The sequence below is a fragment of the Schistocerca cancellata genome, chromosome 10, assembly GCF_023864275.1.
Source record: "Schistocerca cancellata isolate TAMUIC-IGC-003103 chromosome 10, iqSchCanc2.1, whole genome shotgun sequence".
Lineage (NCBI taxonomy): Eukaryota > Metazoa > Arthropoda > Insecta > Orthoptera > Acrididae > Schistocerca > Schistocerca cancellata.
Genome location: NC_064635.1, coordinates 135,136,657 through 135,157,556, shown reverse-complemented (window position 1 = coordinate 135,157,556; position 20,900 = coordinate 135,136,657). Strand labels below are relative to the sequence as shown.

Here is a 20,900-nt window from a genome sequence, read left to right as displayed (position 1 = left end):
GCTCTCCCGAAGGGCACTTCTAAGACCAGTTGTCCTAACGAACTTTCTCCCCCTGTCGTAGCGGGCCTTGCAAGCACGAACGGCGCCCGTATTGGCTTGTGATAATGTCGTTGCTGAGGGAGTAGCTTTTGGTCGATTCAGCCGTGTAGTGCAGCTGTCCCTATATGGCCTCTCTCTTTGTTAACACCGGCGCCAATTTTCATTACGGTGTCGGTGCTGGCGAAGGTACGGCGAAACGCCTCTGCCTAGTGGGACGGAACACACGGATTCCACTGCCGCCGCAGGCATGGCTTTTACAATTGCCGGTACTACTGTATGAGTCTGTACAAGTAGGTTTCAACAGTGGAAAAATCCATTTTGAATTAAAAGTATCACAGTCCTATACTTCGTTATCTCGCAACTAATTTTGATATTGATATCGTGTGATAAACTTCAAAAAATTTTGTGATTTCACATGTCTGCAATTGTAACATGTGCGAGATATCTATTTAGCAACATGAATGTGTGTGGCCCTGGAGTATGGCACGAAATCGGTAAGCCCAGAACGCAGCTATAAGTTCTTCGTAAGCATGTCAGCTTATCCTCGTAGATAGTTATACTAAGATGGTATCTGTTTTTTCGGACATGTCCGAAAGAACAGATACCATGCAGCTCGTTAGAATGAAATTACAATTAAATGAGCACCCTTAGCTGCTTACATACGTCAACGGGGACAGATGAAAATGTGTGCCCCGACCGGGACTCGAACCCGGGATCTCCTGCTTACATGGCAGACGCTCTATCCATCTGAGCCACCGAGGACACAGAGGATAGCGCGACTGCAGGTATTTATCTCTGGCACGCCTCCCGCGAAACCCACATTTTCAACGTATTGTCCCGCACTACAATCGTAGTGCTCCCACTCATTATACTCATTACTCGCGGCGCGTTGCCGATTCCCGTATGAGTTCGGGCACTGTTTGTGCATTCGCACAGAAGAAGAAGATGGTTAAGTGGCCGGTGAGCCTTAACTATATATATAATAAGATGGTATCTAACGAGCTGCATGGTCACCGATCGTATCTGTTCTTTCGGACATTACTAAAAAGTAAACAGTGTTTATATAGCGAAATTGAAATAGTCAGTGTTTAATTTAGGTTTTAATAAAAAATTGTTGAATTGTAACATGAAACAGATGTACGTTGTAGCAAAAATGAAAAAGGTACAGATTTATCATAAACTGCTCGGAAACGATATTTCTCAAAAGATGATTAAATTTTTTATAAAAAAGACATGAAAACAAAAACATATCAAAGATAGCTGCATTAGTTCGTCGATCTTATTTAAAACAGTTTTCTGATATTAATAAACAACTTACGTACTTATCACTAATAACAGGAAACTCTACGATGAAGAAACGACCGGGAGTGCGGCGTGCTGACCACACGCCCCTCCTATCCGCATCCTCATCTGAGGATGACACGGCGGTCGGATGGTCCCGATGGGCCACTTGTGGTCTGAAGACGCCTATATGCTTTTGCATGTAAAGTGTACTTGCATGAAAACTAATTGCTTTGGTTACGTAAGTGCGCAGAAATTACGCGATTATTTCCAAAATTCAATTTATATTTTGTACGAATATACACAATGGACTCACACGGAACGAGGTGCGTTTCTAATTATGTGCAAAACAAAGAAAAGAAAACAACAAAGAACAGAGAGAAGTCATCGGATCCCAGTTCCTCTCTTTGACATTCGTTTATGTTTCTGTGGCTACCAATGCTCAATCCTACGATTTACTACACAATTTACGTAACGTACCATAACTACTGAACCGTAGTTTTTGTAGAGCGCAACTCTAGCTGTACACCGTATCTTGGAGGACCAGGGCTACTTAGCACCCAGCCCTACCATTTCTGCTGAAACACCGTCATCTACATTGCGAATGGTTGAAACTGAAAAATAAATATGCCGGTGAAAATCTGATAAAATAAAAAAAGGATAAAACACCACGCTATTATCCGAATATCTATTCCACTTTCTCAACGTTTATTGTAGCTGTGACATGTGTGGCAACTGGATCACATTTCGGTGATATAAAAGTGTGTCTTGCATTGTATCCCATATCTTTAGTGGCATTTTAAGGAAACAAATTGTCCACGGCTCGTGCTCTTGCGGTAGCGTTTTCGCATCTCGCGCACGAGGTCCCGGCGGAGTCAGGAATTTTTCCTGCCTCGAGATGACTGGGTGTTGTTGTGTCGTCTTCGTCATCCTCATTACGACCGGAGGAAGGCAGTGGGAAAACACCTCACCAGGACCTTGTCTAGTACAGCGGTTTGGGTCTCCCGCTTATACGTCTTGCGTAGAATATTGAATTTCTCTGCACGTCTTCCTGTGTGATATTTGGATGGAAAAGGCACAACACTTGTACTATTATGGAATGGCCTCTTATTTTGTTCATTTAATCCTTTGATCTTAGTTTCCGTAATTACAGAAACTCTGTGTACGAAGAGATAAACTTCTTTTACGCTCAGAATGCGTGGTGAAACACCAGAACTATCGTTAAGATCTATCATCTTCCAAGACCGGCAAGCAGGTAGATTTTGTTTGACAAACGTTGTAGTAAATAACCATCCATCTCACAATGAATTTTCACTCTGTAGCGGATTGTGCACTGATTTGAAACCTCATGGCAGATTATACTGTTTACCAGGCGGGATCTCGAACCTGGATCATTGCGTAGCACGCAGTTTCATCTGCCACGTAGTGTCGCGATCAGACTTGTTTGCAAGCTCGGACATCTGTCTTAATTTCTGTCAAACACGTCAAAATCACTCATTGTTTGATAAACACCTCACATAAAGCGGCACGCCTCCAAAAATTTGACAATTGTTTTTGTCTACAGGGGGCTTTCGAGCAGCACCTTGATAATTCGTAAGCAACCACTGTTGCACCGGAAAACACAATTTTCCGTGCTGTGTACACATCCGTGAAATTAAATAAAATTCGTACCATTGAATGACTTACGTGCTTATACTAGGACCGTTCAATAAGTAATGCAATACATTTTTTTCTGAAAGCGGGATAGTATCATTCAGGACTCCAGTACACCATAGTATGCCCCACTCTTTTGTCTACAGAACCTTATTTACGAGGTGCATTCAAGTTCTAAGGGCTCCGATTTTTTTTTTTTTTTTTCTAATTAACTACTCACCCGAAATCGATGAAACTGCCGTTACTTCTCGACGTAATCGCCCTGCAGACGTACACATTTTTCACAACGCTGACGCCTTGATTCCATGGCAGCGGCGAAGGCTTCTTTAGGAGTGTGTTTTGACCACTGGAAAATCGCTGAGGCAATAGCAGCACGGCTGGCGAATGTGCGGCCACGGAGAGTGTCTTTCATTGTTGGAAAAAGCCAAAAGTCACTAGGAACCAGGTCAGGTGAGTAGGGAGCATGAGGAATCACTTCAAAGTTGTTATCACGAAGAAACTGTTGCGTAACGTTAGCTCGATGTGCGGGTGCGTTGTCTCGGTGAAACAGCACACGCGCAGTCCTTCCCGGACGTTTTTGGTGCAGTGCAGGAAGGAATTTGTTCTTCAAAACATTTTCGTAGGATGCACCTGTTACTGTAGTGCCCTTTGGAACGCAATGGGTAAGGATTACGCCTTCGCAGTCCCAGAATATGGACACCATCATTTTTTCAGCACTGGCGGTTACCCGAAATTTATTTGGTGGCGGTGAATCTGTGTGCTTCCATTGAGCTGACTGGCGCTTTGTTTCTGGATTGAAAAATTGCATCCACGTCTCATCCATTGTCACAACCGACGAAAAGAAAGTCCCAGTCATGCTGTCGTTGCGCGTCAACATTGCTCGGCAACATGCCACACGGGCAGCCGTGTGGTCGTCCGTCAGCATTCGTGGCACCCACCTGGATGACACTTTTCGCATTTTCAGGTCGTCATGCAGGATTGTGTGCACAGAACCCACAGAAATGCCAACTCTGGAGGTGATCTGTTCAACAGTCATTCGGCGATCCCCCAAAACAATTCTCTCCACTTTCTCGATCATGTCGTCAGACCGGCTTGTGCGAGCCCGAGGTTGTTTCGGTTTGTTGTCACACAATTTTCTGCCTTCATTAAACCGTCGCACCCACGAACGCACTTTCGACACATCCATAACTCCATCACCACCTGTCTCCTTTAACTGTGGATGAATTTCAATTGGTTTCACACCACGCAAATTCAGAAAACTAATGATTGCACGCTGTTCAAGTAAGGAAAACTTCGCTGCACGCTGTTCAAGTAAGGAAAACGTCGCCATTTTAAGTATTTAAAACAGTTCTCATTCTCGCCGCTGGCGGTAAAATTCCATCTGCAGTACTGTGCTGCCATCTCTGGGACGTATTGACAATGAACGCGGCCTCATTTTAAAACAATGTCCATGTTTCTATCTCTTTCCAGTCCGGAGAAAAAAAATCGGAGGCCTTAGAACTTAAATGCACCCTGATTCAACATAATCTCCGTTCAGTCGATGGCATTACGCCACTGTACTGGGAGGACCCATATCCCCGCGTGGTACCACGTTACTGGTCGATTTCGGAGCCAACGTGGTGCTGCATCAATAACTTCCCCATCGACCACGCACCGCTTCCTACGGAGTGCATTTTTCATTGGGCCAAACAAATGGAAGTCGTAAGGTGCGAAGTCCGTACTGTGTTGAGTGGAACAATCCAATGAAGTGTGTCAACATTGTCAACAGAGATGCCCATTTGAGAAGCGAGGTGTTCGACTGTGACACGTCTATCAACTCGAATGAGAGTGTCCGCACGTATAGAATAATGCAGAAGTCACAGCCGTGGGCCGCCTCGCGGCACGCGGGGGTCGGACTGGTTTGCGCGACCTTGTTGCTATGACGACAGACACCACGCCCAACAACTCGTCGTGCCTTTGTTCACTGCCAGGCCTCCGTAGACATTCTGCAAGAGTCTATGAATGTCTGTGATGGTTTGGTTTACCGCCGAAAGAAACTCAGTGACAGCTCTCAGCGTGGACACTACCTCCGTTACAGACGTCATTTTCAAACTAAATTGGCCGAGAAAAAAATGTGTTGCATTACTTATTGAACGCGCCTCGTACTTTAACGTGTAGCAAACTGAGTGGGAGGGGATTAAATGGAAGAATGGTAACATTATTTTGATTTGCTACACACTCTGAGACAGTCTGATTTGGAGATATATCCACATCACGTATCTGCGTCGCACGCACAGGCGGAAACGCCCAATCTCGAATATATTCTTTTCCCCTCGTGCATGCTCACCGATACAAGTGCCACGTCATGCTGTCACGGGATATATGGGCGGGACGGGCTGAAGGGAAGGGGATCACGGCAAATATCGGATACGTATGGAAATTGGAAGTGTGACGCGATATATTGGACGCGATGCGGTCGCGTGGGGACAAATATTGCGGGGGTGGTTTTCACACGGCCCGGTCGGGAACGTCTGCGGACGGCCGTGCAGCAAGCCTTCAGAAATATGACGGACACAGCGCTGGTTTGGCCGTGTGTAGGCCGCACAAGGGTTTTCTATGACGGTATCAGCAGGAAAAAGGTAAAAAAAAGACTAGGGGATGTAATAAAATTAAATCAGTTCCGTTCTGATGCAAACTAGTGTAGGAAATGGACTCTGTAAGTAGTAGACTAGTTTTGCTGTTTGGGCGGCAAAGTTACTGACGATGGCCGAAGTAGAGAGGATATGAAGTGGTGTCTGGCTAGGACAAGGAAAGCATTTCTTCAAAATAGAACTTATTTAGCACCGAATGTGAACTTTAGCTGTTGGCATGTCTTTTCGAAAGACACTTGTCTGGGATGTAGCCTTGTACGGAAGTGAAACGTAGGCGAAGCCGTTCAGACAAGAAGCGGATACAAGGACCTGAAACGTTGGTACAGAAGAACGTTGAAAATTTGATGGGTAGATGGAATAACTAAGGTGAGCAATCGAAATCGCAATGAATTGTTAATTTTAATTCTGGTGGTGAGATTCGGCCTATGACACGACGCTTAGGCCAAGGCTACGTAATATGAGGTTTTTAAAATGCGTCATGTATGACAAAACTTCCCTACTTTCAAAATTATATAAAACCAACCGTAGTTGTATATAGTCGTGAGTTGCCCAGATGCACAACAGGTTGCGGGAAGCCACTGTGTGGTACCGACCGGTACCTCTCGCGAACTTTGGACAGAGATATGGGAACGCCGCGAGAAATGCAGGCTCGAACATGAATGCAGATGGTAGCCAAGCATGCAGGCTATGCTGCAGTCACGCTGCAGTGTTTGACCACGGACGGCGCCCGTGGAACAGGATAACGCAGCGCCTGTGTTATTCCGAATCACGGTTTTGTTTTTGTTTTAGGGCGCAAAAACCGAAGTACGGTGCAAAGTATTTATCTGCCGACATTGGACAAGCGACTTTCAAGTGAGATGTCTCTTGTGCGAGAATATACCGGGTGAAAAGTATTTAAACCGACAAACTCTATGAGGTTATAGGGGACATCAAAACAAATATTTTTCCCTAATGTCATTTTTTCCTATGAGGATTATTTAAATCGGTGCAGGCCGTATTACGCTCTTTCAGCAGGTACGTGGACAGGGACGCCGTCGCACGGTAAGAACGCTGCAATTTGAGGAAGCTGTCTTGCAGCATGTGGAACGGGATCCTTCAATCAGCACTAGTGCAATTGCACGTAACATGGGGACGATCAGACGAATGTAAGAACAGTCCTTCGAGAGGAATTGTTACGTCCATTTCACTTCCAGCGTGTCCACAACCTCGAACCAGTTGATTGTGCCGGCCTCTGGTGGCCGAGCGGTTCTAGGCGCTTCAGTCTGGAACCGCGCGACCGCTACGGTCGTAGGTTCTAATCCTGCCTCGGGCATGAATGTGTGTGATGTCCATAGGTTAGTTAGGTTTAAAGTTCTAGGGGACTGATGACCTGAGATGTTAAGTGCTATAGTGCTCAGAGCCATTTTGGACGAGTTGATTGTCCACCCAGAGCACCGTTTCCGCAATGGTACCTGGAACAGTGTAAAATGCATCCTACATTTTCATCCTCTGTGTTGTTTACCGATGAAGCAACGTTCGGGCGTGATGGAGTCTTCAACATAACAATTTGCATGTTTGGATTGAGGACAACCCACATGTCACAGTTACTAGCGCTCATCAAGTGCGGTTCTTCGTTAATGTGTGGGTCGGTGTTGTTGGGGGCTGTTTAATTGGGCCGTATCTGCTACCTAGGCCATTAAATGGCAGCCACTATTGCAATTTTCTCTTCAGAGCATTGCCAGAATTGCTGGAAGACGTCCCGCTCCCTACAAGACAACGCATGGGGTTCCAACATGACGGGGCGCCGGCACATTTCAGTCGTCGTGTGCGTCGATTCCTGGACCGACGGTTCCCAGAAATGTGGACTGGCTGAGGTGGTCCTGTACCATGGCCTGCTACATCCGCACTTTTTTGTGTGGGGAGAGATGCGCAACCTTGTTTACGCAACCCCTGTTGCATCAGAAGAGGATCTGGTTGCCCGGATAGTAGCAGCAGCAGGAACAATTCGGGATACTCCTGGAGTTTCGCCCGTGTCAGACAGAACATGATCCGACGGTGTAACCTTTGTTTACGTGTCAATGGAGGAATTTTTGAAAATCTAGTGTAATTGAAATTGGGTTGTGCTAAATTGTTGTTTCTTGGTCATAAAAAAATGGAAAAGAGTTTGTTGGTTTAATTAATTTGCCGCCAGAGAAATCTTCCTTTACCGGAAGGGAAAAATATTTGTTTTGTTGTCCTCTACAACCTCCCCGAGTTTGTCGGTTTAAATACTTTTCACCCTGTATATAATGGATGTACGAGTAGCGGCCGTAGACGCATGGTTGACGACATATGGAAGTTTTGGTGAAGTGTCTCTCCTGTATGAGAGTATACATAATGGATGTACGGGTACGGGCTGTAGACACATGGTTGATGACATAAGGAAGGTCAGGTCTTGCCTTGAGTCGTCCCGGATAGCCAAGTGGTAAGGCGATCACTCGCTATAAGCGGGAAATCCGGGTTCGAGTCTCGGTCCGGCACAAATTTGTATTGCTGTCTTTCCGTTATACAGCTGATGGTTGTCCATATTCGCAACAGGCAATACATTTCTTCCGCCCGTGCAATGTCCTCAATGCGTTGCAGGTGTCTGTCGCGGTCAGAACAGTGTTCTGTGTACTTGCGAGTGAATTCGAAGGTGGGCAAGTTGTTGGTGCTCATGTGGTGGATGAGTCCGTAACCAGGGTAGCCGAAGTGTCTGGTGTTTCGAGAGGCACCGTATCTAAGATTTATATCGCGCACAGCGAAAGCGGGAAAAAGGCCTTTGAATTGGATTGTGACGAAAAATAAACAGGACGACAGCTGCAAAAGGCACTGCAGAACGGAATGTCGCGCTAGAGAGCCATGTCAGAACCAAAGCAACCCGGAGGGAGCTCCGTAAGCTGAGAACTGCAGGGCGAGCTGAAATTCCAAAACCACTCATCATATGCCCGTAACAAGGAAACGTGGCTCCCAAGTGTTAAAAGCCCGGACCGAGGAGCAGTGGGTCGGATTACTGCCAAGGAGTGTCACCATTTTGGCTGGTGAGGTCCATCCCGTGGTACAAGGTTTGTTGCCGAGTGGCGACGCTGTGTTCCAAAAAGCCAGGGCCGCTGCCCACACACCTCGCGTCGTGCAGCGCCAGGGCGAATCGTCGCGTCTCCCCTGGGCCGCCACCGTCACCACATCTGGGTATTATTGAGCCTTTATGGTCTACTTTGGAGAGAAGTGCACGTGATCGCTATCCACTTCCATCATCTTTACTGGAGCTGGGCTTTATTTTACAGGAAGTATGGTATAAGATTCGCTTCAAAAGACCTGTATTTATACATTGCGAGACAAGTGGAGGCAGTTTTGAATCCCAATGCTTTTCCTACTCCGTATTAGGTATGGTAATGAGTTTGTGGTGTTTTTATTTATTTTATTTTCTTATCTACGTAGTAAAGAGTAGGCGTCATGAAAGTCAAGCTCCACCTACCGGTCCCTATATGATTTCTAATAAAAAGATCATATCAGAAAATAGTGTGTGGATAAACAGAGAAACATCACATTGTATATGAAACGTAATACAATTCCTGTTTCAGTTTACTAATACATTTCAAAAGTTTAAATAGGCCGATCTCAACAGTCAGCGTATTTAAAAATAAATAAATAAATAACTGCGCTCTGTCGTGTACTTGTTCGAGCTGTTGTGTTGCGTATACGCTGCTACTGCGACATGTGCAGAAGATGCAGTCAGCGAGGCAAAGACTATGCTGTGCAGGGTCTCGACCGTCGGGCACGGAGACGCAATCCCGACTTCTGTGCTGCCGTCGCAGATCTTCTCCCGCTGGCTGGCGAACGTGACGATGCAGCCCGCCCGATACTCGGCGTCGTTCAGTACCTTGTCACGACGTGTCCACTTGCATGGCTACAGGCTGTTAATTAAAAATACCAAAAACAATTTATGGCGTGTTACAGTAAAATGGAATAAAGGGTGCAACGAATAATTGCGATATGGCGTGTAGGTAAACGAACTATTTGGTTGTGTTTAGGTTGGCATGGTAACTGTCACCAAAAGTCCTCTGCTAAATATGTACTGCGGTCTGGACGCCTTTTTATTAAAATAGCTGGCGTTGCCTGGGTATGTATTTATTCCTATCTTCCATTCTTCCTTTCCTACTATCTCCCTCTATTTCCTCCACCCTGTCACTCTGTTTATTTGCGCTTCCTGTCTCTCTGTCCACCTCTCTTTTCTGTCCATCTCCTCCTACCCCTCTCTCTGCCCATCTGCATCTCCCCCCCCCCCCGTCCATCTGCTCCTTCCTCCTCTTTCCATCTCCTCTACCCCTCTCTAATTCCATCTGCTCCCTTGCCCTCTTCCTGTCCATCTCCTCCATCCCCCCTCTCCCTGTCCGTGTCGTCTCGGCCCCTCTCGTTTTTCGTCTGCTCCCCCATACTCTGTTCCCTCCTCTCCCATCTCTTTCTCCATCTTCTCGCCTTCCCTGTCACTGTCTTTCTCCTCCTTCCCCTCCCTGTGCCGATATTTTCCTGCCCTGGCTACTTCCTCCTCTTTCCTTTCTGTGTCCATCTCCACCTCTCCTCTCTCTCGGTTCATTTCCCCCTCCACTTCACCGTCCATCCATCTCCTCCTCCTTCTCTCTCCACGTTATGACCTCTACCCCAAAAGGAGGCTCGTGGCTCGTACCCCCACTGTATTTTGTTCCACATCGTAACTAGTACTTGTTCTGATTTTAACTGATATCGATCCAGGAATTGAGGATGACCTTTTTACTCGTTGCTTTTACCCGCGTATGGAAATGTCATATGTAGAGTATTTCAAATATATTTAACGTATTTCACACATATTTGAACACATATTTCCTCTGTTTCTCTAGCGAATTTCACCTTCAAGTTTAATTTCACGCAGCTCGATCCTAATGAAGTCGTTTCCCTTGAACTTATGGGTCGTACAATAATATAACTTTGCAGGTCTCCAAAATGTGTTGTAAATAGAATTAGCCGGAATGAAGTAATAAGTTAAAATGCCATTCATGATGCGGCAATTTTAGACGCATGTTTGAACTATGTCTCGTACAATGGTATAATTCTGCTGGTGCTTTGAGTGGCGTATGGCAGTACTGTCTGCAAGATGTCTCGCGAACACAGTAGTAAACAATTACTACATTAAAATGTCATGGTTCATGTGGCAGTGCCGGCCGGGGTGGCCGAGCGGTTCTAGGCACCACAGTCTGGAACCGCGCGACCGCTACGGTCGCAGTTTCGAATCCTGCCTCGGGCTTGGATGTGTGTGATGTCCTTAGGTTAGTTAGGTTTAAGTAGTTCTAAGTTCTAGGGGACTGATCACCACAGATGTTAAGTCCCATAGTGCTCAGAGCCATTTGATGTGGCAGTATTGCCACATTGACAGCGAAAATGTAGTAAGCACTCCATCTTCAGGCCACGAGTGGCCTACCGGGACCATCCGATCGCCGTGTCATCCTCAGTGGAGGTTGCGGATAGGAGGGGCGATGGGTCAGCACACCGCTCTCCTGGTCGTTATGATGGCATTCTTGACCGAAGCCGCTACTATTCGGTCGAGTAGCTCCGCAATTGGCATCACGAGGCTGAGTGCACCCGAAAATTGGTAACAGCGCATGGCGGCCTGGATGGTCACTCATCCAAGCGCCGACCACGCCTGAGAGCACTTAACTTCGGTGATCTCACGGGAACCGGTGTATCCACTGCGGCAAGGCCGTTGCCAAAATGTAGTAAGCGACAAACTTTTTTCCTTTCTTCACTTTGTGGAGATTGTAATCGAGAAAAAGTTACGTTAAGTTTTCGAATTATGTGTAAAGTTTTTTCCAAGTGACTAAGCGCTTTCATTCGCAAGCATCGTATGAAAAGATATGGTTATTTGGTCGCCTACAATGCTTTTTCACCCCACCCCCACCCTTTGGATGGGTGGATGGTTCTTACCCGTACAGCGATTCTTTCCAGAGTAAGTGGAAATCGGTCCAGTGGCTTAGAACATACGGAACATAGATACGTACGTACATATGTACACCTGTTTTTTTATAGTATGTGCCGATTAAGTACGATTGCTGTCGTTCCAAAATGACGTCATTAATAATGGAATTGCGGGAGAAATAATTTATGAGACACCCTGACTAAAAGAAAGGATCGCTAGGTAAAGCGTGACGTATCAAGCAGTTGTCGGTTTAGTAAGAGAGGGGAGTACGGGTGGTAGAGGAGACAGCCGTTGGAACGTAGTAAGCAGCTTCAGATGGGTGTGAGGAACTCCCGGTACCTAGTAAGTATCCGGACGTGCGTGCACCCTGAGGTACCGGATGGCAACACACTGGCCACTGGCTCGCCAGCTGTTTGATTTGTCCAGCCCGGCGCCGACCAGCGAGCCAGAGCAGAGCAGAGGGCCCCGCCGGCTTGGCGCTCATCCGCGCGCGCCGCCTCCGACCGCTTAATCCCTCCCCGGCTATTTCTCGCGCTGATGCGGCCCGCCCTGACAGCCTTAATGGCTCAAGGCCAGCTCCGCTCGGATTCCGGCAGCAGTTAGTAAGCGCGGAATTAGCCGGCGGCGGCGAAACCGATGCGCCTCTCGGCTGAACGCACCAGCCGCTGTTCTGCCCAGTCGTGTCAGTACTGTTCTGCAGCACCTCCCCTCCCCCCCCACCCTCACACACAACAGATACGAGGCCTGCACCTAGGGCTGGTCCGGAAACAGTTTTTTTGCACAAGGATATATCGATGTGCGTGTTAATATGTTCGCGGCGCAATGATTGTTCAAATGTGTGTGAAATCTTATGGGACTTAACTGCTAAGTTCATCAGTCCCCAAGCTTACACACTACTTAACCTAAATTATCCTAAGGACAAACGCAATGATTGTTCCATAAAGTTACGTGTGCGCGGCGCATAAATTTCACTTCCTCTGACATTTCGGCTGTATACCGTTTAGCCATCTTACGGGGGGTAGGACGTCAAACGGGCCAACTTAGAGCAAGAGAGGCACCACAGGACATTTTAATTTCCACTGTCTATACTTTTACAAGTAAATTTATAAAACTTTGTCAGCATGACCAGGAATGATTCAGGATTCACATCATAGCAGCGGAAGTTCAAAAACATACCAAAACAAATTTTTTTACATGTGAAATTTCATCATTTTTTCACTTACTATTGGCTGCATTTGTTGATATAGGTACACTTTTCTTCATAAGTAAGAGAGACTGTTCGATGAATTTTGCACAGCATACAAACCAGACTTACAGGTGTGTGAAACTCTAGAATCTATTTAACTTACGAAAAAATGAATGAGCTGTTACGTTTTAAACTTTATGTTTAGAAAAAAATCAAATTTTGTTGTTAATCATCTCAATTTTGACCACAGTTTTTAATAGATTTGAAAAATTCTAGAGTTTCATACACTATTAAGTATGGTTTATATGCTGTGCAAAATTCATCAAAGGATCTCTCTCACTTGTGAAGAAAAATGTACCTATAGCAACAAATGCAGCCAACAGTAAGTGATTAAATGATGAAATTTCGTATCTAAAAGAAATTTATTTTGTTATGTTTTTGAACTTCCACTGTTATGAGTGTGAATCTTGAATCCTTCCTGGTCGTGCTGACAAAGCTTTATGAATTTATTTGCAAAAGTATAGACAGTGGACATTAAAATGTCCTGTGGTGCCTCTCCTGCTCCAAGTCGGACCGTTTGACGTCCTACCCCCCTTAAGTCACTTGGCTCACTCTGAAGATGGGTGGGACGGGACGGTGTACAGCCGAAATGTCAGAGCAAGTGGAATTCATGCGGGTGCGGGTTGTCTGCACCGTCATGAAGCCTGCTGCAGGCGACCCTTCCTGTGTGGATTTCGGCAGAAACTGTGGCGCCGGTGTCTTATTTCAGAAGGTATGAGGTTCAGGACAGTGAAAACTAGTCTGCCGTCATTGACTGTACCTGTAGTTATGATTGCCGTAGAAAAAACGTACATGTGCCATTTCTAAAAACCGAACTTGGTGATGAAAGTGATGTTTGTTTACGGTCATGGATTGTGCAAACTTGCCCGCGTGGGCCCCTGACATAGGAATAGAATTAGCAGTAAAGAAGTAATAAATTAAAACTTAATGCATGATGCGGGAGTATCAGACGCATCTCAGTATTTGACAAAATACCTGTTGAACTATGTGACGTACAGTGATATAATTGTGCTGGTACATTCAGCAGTATATGTGAATATTCTCTGGAAGATACTGTATCTCGCGAAGACAGCAGTAAAGAAGTAATAATTGAAAATGTCATGGTTCATGTGCCAGTTTATATATATTCTATAATGCACAAGTTATTCCACTCTCTATCACAAAAAGTGTGGCGGAAATACAAATAATTATCTAAATAAAATAATTTTTTTATCTAACTCGTTTTTAAAAATTGGACTCGAAAGTATCAAGCCCCATACAGATCCTGATATTTGTGAATTTTTAATAGCTGTGACAATCCGTGTAAAATTTATCGAAAACCATGGGGTGTATTGAATACATAATTGATTCATGAATAGTTCACCTCCTATTATCTATTGCAGCGCCACACCTTTCTTGTTGTATATCTTATGAGTATTGTCATAGCTATTAAAACCCCACAAGCACAAATTTGCACGGCTATCTCTTTGGGCTTATAGCTGTGTATGGCGCTAAGAGATTATTTTATACTTTAAGAACGTGTTGTATTAAAATTTGTCTTTATTTATTTATTTCGTGCTTTCTAGACTAGTGTGTGTGAAATTTGCCAATCGATTTCGAAAATTTTAATGAGATTCTATTTTTTCATTATTGAAAGTTACAGTTTCATGTTTATACAGTGTTCGTATGTCACATTAGAGTGTCCTTCACACGTGCACACACTTTTCGGACGACACAGCTGTGGTAATTATTACGAAATGGTTGTGCATGGGAGTCTGTGTCGACGTCAGCTGTTGATGGCAAATGAATCTGTGCCAGAGCGGAACTCAAACCCGGATTTCCCGTTTGTAAAGAGCAGTCGCCTTAACCTCGTCGGCTATTGGCTATCTGAACACGCCTGCAGCACTGACACAAACTTCCATATGTTAAGGAGTCCACAACCCTAAGGTTTCGTGATTCCCACACAGGGAGAGACTAATATTTTATGGTCGTTTTAGTCCGTCGAGGTTAAGGTGATCAGACACGATAAGAACGAAATCCGGGTTCGAGTCACAGTCCGGCATAGGTTTTCGTGTGTCACAAACAGCTGATGTCAATGCAAATTCGCAAAATGCAAATACATTTCGTAATTACGTTTTTCATTTAAATAATTTTTATGTATGATTTGATGATGATGTTTGGTTTGTGGGGCGCTCAACTGCGTGGTTATCAGCGCCCGTACAATTACCCAATCTTTGCTCAGTCCAATTTCGCCACTTTCCTGGATGATGATGAAATGATGAGGACAACACAAACACCCAGTCATCTCGAGCATTCAAGTGATGTCTTGCAGGCATGCTGCTGTATACAAACAGTGTCTCACTAATCGGCTCCATGACATGACAACCTTCGTCAAACGCCGCACTGCATGAACTGTCGAATGCATACAGAGCGTTCGTGGACAGACTTTGCTGTAGTTAGCACGTCCCGCCCTGTACATTTCCTTTTATTATCACCGGTAGGGTGTACGTAACAAATAGTTTTTTCTTTGCTATTGTAAGTTGTTGCTTAGCAAGTGGCAGCTGTTTCTCAGGAGTTGTCAAGCAGTGTACTTTAATTTTAGCAAATTTTCAGTGAAAGTACTGGAAAGTGTTAAAATTGTTATGTGTGCAACTGAAAAGGATTGTACAAATTTGCGTGTGATATGAAAGACAAATAACGTTGTGGACAGCGCTAATGTAAGCACGTTGCTTAAATGACGCCAGATGAAAATATTTGCACAAAGCTCTGAACATTTATTATTTATTTATCTAGAAACATTATAACAAAAATTATTACATGTACAGGGCGAATACTGTAAACATGGGTGCGCAGATGAGCTGTTTTGGGACAACTTCAAACATGTGTTAATGACCCGCCACTGCCTCCAGTACGAAGTATTGTCCTAATTTGCACTAAAGTGTTTGAAATGTGAGCTACTATATAAAGTGTGCAGATAATGGGGCTCAAATTGAAATTAGGACAAACTTCTTTACTGAAACCAGTGGTGGGTGTACCAAATTAATCTACCATCTCGCTAGCCGGTCGTCTGCCAGCCGACCGGAGTGGCCGAGCGGTTCTAGGCGCTACAGTCTGGAACCGCGCGACCGCTACGGTCGCAGGTTCGACTCCTGCCTCTGGCATGGATGTGTGTGATGTCCTTAGGTTAGTTAGGTTTAAGTAGTTGTAAGTTCTAGGTAACTGATGCCCTCAGATGTTAAGTCCCATAGTGCTCAGAGGCATTTGAACCATTGGGTCGTCTGCCACAACGTTTCTGCTTCTGTTGTCGTGTACCTTGACCGGCCCCACTTCTCCCCACGCGTTACGATGCTCCCTCTACACAAATCATACACCCTGCGTGGGGCCCCAGCCGGCCCCTTGCGTCGCTTCGGTATTAAAGCGGACCTGGCAGCGCCTAAAAAAATAAGTATATAAATAAATAAAAAAACGCTATACTGGTGTTCAGATTATTTGCTTCTTTCCTGTTTGGGTGGCGATTGTCCGCTGCAACTTGAGACTGTATTCCTCGTTTCTTCGTCGCCAGTTAAATTAGAAGCCCCGATCAATGAATGTTTAATTTTGTTGGCCCCAGTTTACGTCGTCCAAAGAGACAGGCACCGAATTCAGTGCGGGCCTGGTTTGTTGGGAGAGATATGTTTCCATAGTAACCTTCTTCTTCAGTTAAAATTGAACATAGTTGTAACCCAGATTTTGTTCGACAGTTATTCCTTCTGCTAGATTTTGACACTTTGCTACAATTTACTGTCACGATCATGTTAGAATTAAGCCAGATTAAATGTGGCCGTACTCTAACGTACACAGAAGAAACTACTACTCTCTCTCACTTAAAAAATAAAAAAAAAGAATGCCAATGAAATGGTAAGTCTAGGCTGCCGCTACCACCGTCGCAGTCAATAAAATTCTCCAGGCTATGTGGAAGCACTGTTAGTAAATTCAGTTCTCCAACGTTTCGGGCGTGATAAATGGCCTACCCCAGCGTGTTGTGCTGACACAAAGTAACTGTCGAACTCTCTCTCCGCCTCTAGTAAAGGCACTACAGATAGGTCGGCAGCAGACAGTGTTATCATAGCGAGCCCAACTAGATTTTTTTCTTTCGCAGATCCAGAAAAGTTTTTCCCCAATGTGCTTCGTTTTATTGGTGAAGCAAAGTCAGCGATGATTCTGTAAATATTTTGCATACACAATACGTTGTTTTACATTTTAAATTCTACTGAGTTAAAAGCAGTTTGCTTATGAGTGCTATCTTTTCTATAGACTATTTGCGGTGTTCACTAGATCTTTTTACGCGTTTCGAAGACAACTTGGTTTTACCTTTCGTTATGAGTTGATCCTACTCGTAAAGATACTGATGTGAAAATGTATGTAGCTGTGTGTTAAAGTGGTAGTAGTTGGCAGTTATGTTAAAACGTGTATGTATTACAGGGCACAACTGAGAAATCGTGCCAAAGGCCTTGTCACAATAAGAAACCACCCCCAGATACAGTTGAGCAGTTGGTGACAACTACAAAGTGCTCCGTGCACCAGCGCCCCGCGTTATCTGGAGGCTACGTACGAGGATGCTCTTAAAAGTCCGAAATGAGTAACATAAACTAAAATTAATTTCCATCTGGACAGCTTTCTATTAAAATGTAACATTAATTAAAATGTATAAAATTTACCATTGTTAACGGCAGCATGCTTATTTTATATATTATTTGCACTTCGTAGCTTCCATTATGGCATCCTTGCGTAACTGAGTGTATAGACATTGTGTGTCATGTAAATACGATTGGAAAAGCAGCGTGTGACTACTGAAAGATATTTACATTTAAATTACTGCTTACCTACGCAAGCGTAGCAACCACACAAATTGGAACTTATAGTGAAATAGGTTTCTGTCTCCTTCTGCGTCAAAAACTCAAATCACACAAAGCGGCCACGCCGCTTTAATTGACATAAATCCGCATGGACGTATAATCCTCCGGAACGCATAGTTACTACATGTGACTGGTCACAGTAATTTGTACTTTAAAATGCTGACCGCGCATTGCTTTTACCACACACAGCGTTTTAGCAACAACTTTTTTGGGGGGTTAGCAGACGAATGCCAGAATTGGTAATTCTCTCCCAATTATTCCCATTTGGGAAACCGTTGCCCCGTTCCCAGATGGTTGTGATGTAGCTGAAGAAATCTATTTCTAAAACAGTCAGTCATGCCCTGCCGGATAGGGCGTAAATAGAGAAAAGAGAAGTCACCGGGCTGTCATTGAGCTAAGAGGGGAGCTTTTGCGAGGGAGTAAATTCTTTTTTTGCGTTGTACGTTAGGAATTCTTTTGGAAGTCGCAGCGAAATGTTAATGCGTTTGTTCACCAGTTCACACTTTGCAGTTTTTTCAGTGCAGGCAAACTACAGAGCAGTCGCGATGCAAGAAACTTGTAGCGAAACGCTGCAAGAGCTGCAGACGGTCGACGCGTGGAGCGGTGATCGGCAGCTGACGCTCAACGTATTACGCACATATATTTGGAAAGAGCGGTTATTGTTTGATTTCTCGCCTGCAGGGCAGCCACATCCATTAACCCCCTGCCGTACCGTTTAGTTGGACGAAATCCATGCCCAAGCGATTGCAGACGACGCGCTGTAAACGGGGCCAGAGTGCGGCGTGAGGCAGTCGCTGTACGAACCCTCATGCAGGTAGCAGTTAATGAAGCTACACGTTTATTCGTGACGCTAATTTAATTCTTGTTCGTTTTTAAATATATTTTTGGAATGCAATATTTCAAACAATACTTCAGAAAATACGTTTTTACACACAAAGAATACTTTTAACAGAAATCGTAATCTTCGTGGGCGTCTTCAGGTGTGACTTCTTCAACAGATGACACGACGCCTAAGCGCTGATACTGTCAACAAAAAATGTAATTACACGAATACACCCCTTCAACGAATTTCTAACCGGAAAATACCTACAACTTTTTTAAAAATTATCAAGTTATGTTCACGTTGTAATATGCGATCTTTTATAAATTTGTAGTGAAGATCGCACGTGAAATTATCATTATTTGGGTGGATTACTAGTTTCAGCTAACAGTACAGCCATCTTCAGATAGCAAAACATTCTTGATTTGTGTTGGTGCCAGTGCGGCTGTACACATCGTTAAAATCTTTATTAAAATGACTACATCCACGATGAAATTTTATTTTTAACTAGATCAAGTACGAATGATGTCACTGTAAGAAAGCCGTATGTAGCCGTAACGACGCCAAGACCAATCAAGAATATTTTATGATCTGAAGATGGCTAGACGGTCCGAAACAAGTAATCCGTCCAAATAAAGAACATTTCATGTGAGATCTTGGCTTCATCGGCTTTCAATCACCAACATAAATAAAAAATTTTAAAAAATTAGTAACCCTGCATGGCTCGGTTGTTTCGAAAGCATTGTGGCAGATGTAACGCACCTTAACATTCAGGGCATTCCCGAGTCGTTTCACTTCGTACTTTCGTGTTCCGTGCAAAGTTTCGGAATCATTGTTTCACGTCGGATCCATATATTTTAAGACATGGGCCCAATTTTGCGCTTGAAGACGTATTTCCCCTAGTGATGGTTTTCTACACTTTCGAAATGTTTCCTTTCTCAGATCGTGTATTGTTTTTCAGATAATGCACTTACTGAATAAACCATACCCGACATACAAAAAAAAAAAAAAAAAAATAATTGGTCCTACTTTCGTTCCCACGAGTCGGACTCCTCAAAGTACGGCAAGGGAATAAAAATCTGGGAGTAGCGATTTAAGTTCATAAAAGTAATCGTAGAAAACGAAGATGACATTCTGAGATTCATCAGTAAAAACCCTCAGGAAGTGCAGCCCATCCATGAAGAAGATAGTTTACAAATCGGCCTTCGACCTAGCCTTGAATACTACGTGTCAGTGTGGGAAATAGAGAAAATGCAAAGAATAGCGGTGCTGTCCGTCACAGATTCGTTTAGTAGGCGCGAAACCATCACGGAGACCTTCATACAACTCTTGTTACAGACTTTACAAGAGAGGCGTTATGCATCACAGCGTACTTTGCTGTTGTCATTAAATAACTTCGTCCTGAGGCCACAAGTGGCCCATCGGGACCATCCGGTCGCCGTGTCGTCCTCAGATGAGAATGCGGATAGGAGGGGCGTGTGGTCAGCACATCGCTCTCCCTGCCGTGCCAGTGGTTTTCTTTTCCTGAGCCGCTACTATTCGGTCCAGTAGCTCCTCAATTGGCATCACGACGCTGAGTGCACCCCGAAAAATAGCAACAGCGCAGGGCGGCCCGGATGGTCACCCATCTAAATGCCGGCCACGCCCGACAGCGCTTAACTTCAGTGATCTGACGGAAACCGGTGTATCCAGTGCGGCAAGGCCGTTGCCTACTGTTAAAATTACGTGAGCGAAATTTTCTTGAAGAGTCGATCAGTACATTTCTTCCTCCCGTGTGTCCTGTATTACCAACAAAAATTTATTTTTTAATATCTTGCGTGATTATTGACCGAATTTAAAATTTTAAAACGGTGTCATAATTTGCTCATTAAGTGGTATCTTATGTTCAAAGCTTTAAAGCAACAAGACAAATATTACCTTTAGAAAAGGAAGGAAGGGAGATAGGATTTAACGTCCCCGACATCGAGGTCATTTCAGAGGGAGCACAAGCTCTGATTGTGTCCAGGACGGGGAAGAAAATCTGTCGTCCCTTTCAAAGGAACCATCCCAACATTTGCCTAGAGCGATTTGGGGAAATTACGGAAAACGTAAATGTGGGTGGCCGGACTCAGTTTACATTTAGAAAGTGTGTGTTTGTCTCTAGGCAGCTGAACTGACGGCGCGTGAATTTCTGGACTTGATTGATCCAGTATTTGAGACTGAGAGCACTTGGCGACTTCCATGACCCCCTCCCCTCCCCACCCCCAAAAATGGTGAAATGAGGAACGTTTATCGCTTACGAAATTTTCCCCGTTCGTATAGTAAAAGCTCAGAGAGACATGACCTTTCAACTTATTACTTCTTTACTACCAACTCTACTGTAACACAGTTTTCAGACAGTACCGACAGCCGCGCGGGATTAGCCAAGCGGTCT

The 20,900-nt window shown here is 44.6% G+C and overlaps 1 protein-coding gene and 1 non-coding gene across 6 annotated transcripts in view; one reads left to right on the top strand and one right to left on the bottom strand.

Annotated features, from left to right (window-relative positions):
• LOC126106515 (fasciclin-2) overlaps nucleotides 1–20,900 on the top strand; it is a 905,782-nt gene that overhangs the window by 177,370 nt on the left and 707,512 nt on the right. The window lies entirely within an intron of this gene.
• On the bottom strand, nucleotides 728–801 carry Trnat-ugu (transfer RNA threonine (anticodon UGU)). Its single transcript has one exon. It is a non-coding gene; the product is annotated as a tRNA-Thr (tRNA).